Genomic DNA, 5,222 nt, shown 5'->3' with positions numbered 1-5,222 from the left:
AAATGAATTAATGTATTGAGTCACACTACACTTTCAGATATCAGAGCAGTACAGAAGTTGGTAAATATCAATTCATAAGTCTTCCACTAATATTTGTTGCTATTATATTAATATAAGTTGCTATATACAAGGCAAAATAAAATACTTCTCAGTGTGGGTAAAAAAATTTGAAACTCATTAATTTGAAAATATTTTTTTCTGATTATTACTGAATTTATAATTTAACCATATTGTTAGGATTTCTTAGAAAGTAAAGAAAAAGATCAAGTTTTTAGTAATTATTATTGTTCCTTACGGTAAAATGAAGATCTAGAAATAATTTCTCTTTGAAAGCATAGAGCAAAATTTGATTGTAAAATTCTTTTACAATGGAGACTTTAGAACACAAGCTTACTAAGGGGTTTATCATATATTTGCCGGATTGTTAGCTTTAAAGATGTAATCCTTTGCTTTCTTCCTTCTTTTTCTCCCTCTCTTCCTTACATCTCCTTTTCTCAGAGCTGAGGATTGGACCCAGGGCCTCATGCATGCTAGGCAAGCACCTTTCCATTGAGCCGCATCCAAGTCCAAGACTCACTCTTGAGAAACAGCTGCCTTGAGATATAACAAGCATACTATAAAAGTCACCCAGAGGGAGTAGACAATGGCTCTTAGTATGTTCACAGAAGTGCACAGCATCCTCTGAAAAAGAAAGCTCATGCTCGTGAGCCAATAGCTCCTCAGGCTCTGCCATCCCCACGCCTACTCAACCACACTCTTCTTTTTTCTGTCTCTAGAGGTTTATGGATTCTGCACACTTTCACAAACACAGCGCTAGCTGATGCATACAGTTGCTCAGATGCACCTGTGGTGTTTTGTGATTTCACTTAGTATGCTTTTCCAAGGTTGATCCAGAGTGTAGCATCCGTCGGGACTTCTTCCCCTTCTGTGGAAAAGTAATATCCCATCATGTGGATTCACCATTTTGTGTTCATCTAGTCAGCTTTTGATGATAGTGCCTCCTCTGCTAGCTCCTCCTACAGTCATCTTTGGAAAATGTTCGTGTAGTAGTAAGAAATGGTGGCATCCTTTCTGGTGCCTTTTGTCTGTTGTTTCTCCCAGAGAGAGATATGTCCATTCTGTTCCCCCTGCCTCACATGCTGGACTGAGCTGTGACTCTTCCCTGATTACTCAAGATTGTTAGCACAATTATATCTTCACAGATAGCTCTGTTAAATACATTCCCCCATTTATTTCCCTAATGTGATATTTTCTAGTGTCTCCCAGCAATATAACCTATTTTGGTCACATGGTGATTTATAATGACAAAGGAAACATTAATTTTGGTCACTTGGTTGATTTCTGCTTTTCTATATTACAAACAACACTGCAGTGGTTATTAATACATTCTGGGAGATCAAAAGCCTTGTTTATTTTGCTTGATTTTTGCTTTTTGTTATATTGTGTTGCATTAGCATCTAGTACAGTCTGTCTCACAAGAGACACAATAAATATGTGCAAAATGAATGTGTTTGAATAAGAAGCTTTTAAGTATTTAAATCTTTATATATAAATTTGTGAAAAATCCACAAAGGACAAACTGATGAATGGAGATTCTATATATGTGTGTGTGTATACCAATTTTATACACACACTCACATATGGTATATATGTATACCAAATTACCAATAGATGAAGTTTTTGTTGTTGTTGTTAATTTCCATCCTCACTGCATATATATGGGAATTCCTTGTCTTTATCTCAATCAAGTATTGATTTGTTTAAGTATATGGTTGGACGCTGAAGAAAATGCTGGTTTTACAGCTTAAATGCACATCCCCTGTTGAACAAATCCGTTGAACTTTCTGAATCTTTCACCATGTATTGGTGTAATTATTAAGGCCACTCCACGTAGTTAAAAGGGAGGTTTATTTTGTGGGCTAACTTACAAATGAAGGGGTAGGTTGCAGGGTCTGGCAAAGGTATAGCACAGTCCGGCGGTGTTCTCCGGAGAACTCTGTTCAGTCTACCTCCAGCGTCCAAAGTCCGGGAACCAAGAGAGAGACCTCTTCCCGATCCTTAGTCTTCTGCTTCCTCCTCTGCCCTGCCTTGTGGGCGTGACCATTACCGAAGCCTCAATGGGGGTTGGAACTTCCAGGCCAATGCTGGGATGGCTACCCACTACATCTCCCCCTTTTATCTAAATAAGAAAGTTCTAACCTAATACAAGACTATATTCAAAGAGATGGTAATCAAATATTGTCCAGGAGTAATGAGGGATAATGACCTAGATAAGTTGGAATTACAATAAGTGCAAACAATATCAAGCAAAAAACACATAGTAAAATCCAGGGAAGTCTAGGGCATGGGTAGGTGGCATGTTACAAAGATCATTCCAAAAGGTGTCCTATCCTAAAGAACCTGAGTCTAATATTTAATAAATCCTATCTAAGATATTATATATGTATATATACTAAGTTGTAACTATAACTGCTAATCTCCAACTTCATCAAAGACCTGAGAAGGAATATAATAATACCTGAGAAATGGGAGAAGGACGCAAGGAACTTTCGGGAGTCTTGCAAGAGTAGACAGAGACAGCTAGCAGCCTGGACAGTCACCTAATGTTTCTCAGCATCGTTGGTGCATTCAAATTGGCTACAGGCCTAGAGTATCTGACAGAACATTTTCAGAAGCAGGAATTCTGAAAGACCATCTTACCCTGTCTTGGCAAAGTATAGTGGTCGCTTTCCTTGTGTCCTGCTTGTCCAGAAAGGACAGCATTTGTACTGTCAGCAGTTGAGGCAAGGGCAGTTCTTTGCCCAGTAGGCCATTTTGTGCCAAGAAGACAAACTTCCAAATGGAAATGTCTTAGAAGCCCAACATTCTCTCGGGATCAAATTGGTGCTGCCAGGAGCAATCGTGTCTCACATCAACAGAATTCTAAGTTATTTAAATGCCATATTCTCTAGGTCCATGAAGTGTTTGAAGATTACCTGTCCGTCTGACCTATGTATTTATAAATCTGGATAACCTAACTAACATAATTATAGAGATGACAAGCATAGGTGACAATAACTCTGTAAGTCTTATCTACCAAAACAACCTAAGGACTAAGCCTCCTATAAATAAGGCAAACAGTCTGTAAGCAAATGTACAGTAAAAGGACAATGACTTTAAATTGTGACAATACACAAAATATCTTTAACAGAGGTAGGAATGTATAGTGCAATATGCAATATGATAATAATCCTAAGTATATATCAGTATACAGAATATCTTAAACAGAAGTAGAACATACATACAGTATGACAGATATAAATTCACATTTGTAACAATACACAAATATTTCACATAAGAGTAAAAATATGTGTACAATATAACAAACATAGTTCTGTATTTGTATCAATATACAAATTATCTTAAATAGGAATGTAAAAAGTTTATATTTGTATCAACATATAAGAATTCATAACAGTGCAAAGGCTGCTATATTACTAAATTTGTTTACTAATGTATATGATAGTCTACCATAATATCTTATACCTATCCATTCCATTTCTTCATTCCCCCCCACTTTTTTTTTGAGACATATTTTCTTTCCTTAAGGAGAGTACTGAGTTTAACAGTTTCTTCCACCCCCAACCCTAGAACTATTATCCATAACCCTGTAATATATATATATATATAAAAAAAAAAGCCCGGCTAGCTCAGTCGGTAGAGCATGAGACTCTTAATCTCAGGGTCGTGGGTTCGTGCCCCACGTTGGGCGCCAGATATTGGTGTAATTATTAAGGCCATTCCACGTAGTTAAAAGGGAGTTAAAAGGGTGATAGACCAAAGGAAGTCTAGCTGAGTGAACCGGTGAGTTTATTGGCATTCCTTACAGAATCATAGAGGAGGATTGCTTAGGAGGCCGGATGACTTAAAGTCAGCTGCATTGCTAAAGAGTCCACCCGGCATGAGTGATGACGTCAGGAAAGCTGTAGCCTGGAGATCCCTGTAGAACCAGCAGGAACCGAGCCAACCCCAGAGTCTCCTCTTCTCCAGCAACTTTGCTGCTTAGTCAGTGCTAGGGAGGGGCCTTTGAGTCTCATAATTTTTATATTTTTCCTAAGCCTTGTAAGTGGTCTTTGAAGCCAGGAAGGAATCTTTAAATATAAAAATATAAACAGCTATACTACAAAATTCATAAATAAGACATGAGCAGGGAGTGGTGGTGCACACCTTTAATAACCCCAGCAGTCAGGAGGCAGAGGCAGGTGGATATCTATGAGTTCCAAGCCAGCCGTGACTACACAATGAGACCCTATCTCAAAGAAAAAAAAATAAGTTAATAAAAAGATACAAGTAGGAGCTACTGGGCATTTATTTACAGAAAAACTGACTGCCAAGGTTTTCTTGGTAATACTTTTCCCTAAAGGGAGAAGGAAAATCCTCTACCAGCGTCAGTTGAAACCTTTTGAGAAGGGGAATGAGATAGAGCCACGTCACCAGACAGTGCCGAGAAAGGCTTGCTGCAGGGGAAAGGCAAGAATCTTTGGAGACAACTTTGGACCCTACACCTTCGCACACTAACATGGTTTTTGTCCTTGGGAGTTTTTTTTTTTTTTTTTTTTTTTTTAATCTTTAAGAGGGGATAAGCATCTCCATAGAGCAATACAATAGTCCTCCATACCCATAGCTTTGCTTTCTACAATTGTAGGTATGGAAAGTTCTAGAAATATCTATATTATATGTGTGTATGTAAATGTTACATATATAACATATGTGTATATATTAGACATGTATACATAACAAAAGCATATATGCACATGCTGTACATGAATATATAACATCTATGTGTATATATGCTTTAAATTATATACGATTTGCAGCAGTAAGCAAAATCACACTCGGGACATGAATTGTTCCTTTGTCCAGTGTCTCCACACTGTACACTACCCGCCCATAAGTCACTAAGAAGCCATCTGGGTGAGGCAGGAGCTAGCCCTCTGTAGGTGGAGAGGGGAAAGCTCCTCGCACACACTGCACTGAGAACAGAGGCCAGAGCTGAAAGGAAGATACAAAAGTTAACATGACAAAACCTGAGACACCAAGGAGGAGTAATTAAAAGGGTCCAGGACTGGATTTTTGATAACCAAGCTAGCCAGAGGAGAGGAGGGCAGGACTCTCACCCAGTGATGCAGGCTACCAGTCTCCACCCTCCAGACCCTGAGGAACACATGTAAGGCACTGCTCTT

The 5,222-nt window shown here is 38.5% G+C and overlaps 1 non-coding gene across 1 annotated transcript; it reads left to right on the top strand.

The window, feature by feature from the left end:
• The first annotated feature begins 3,678 nt into the window (after positions 1 to 3,678).
• On the top strand, positions 3,679 to 3,751 carry Trnak-cuu. The gene has a single exon. It is a non-coding gene; the product is annotated as a tRNA-Lys (tRNA).
• Positions 3,752 to 5,222: the final 1,471 nt, after the last annotated feature.

Source organism: Onychomys torridus, chromosome 23 (genome assembly GCF_903995425.1).
Source record: "Onychomys torridus chromosome 23, mOncTor1.1, whole genome shotgun sequence".
Lineage (NCBI taxonomy): Eukaryota > Metazoa > Chordata > Mammalia > Rodentia > Cricetidae > Onychomys > Onychomys torridus.
Note: the sequence above shows the minus strand (reverse complement) of the source record. Positions and strands in the feature narration are given on the sequence as shown.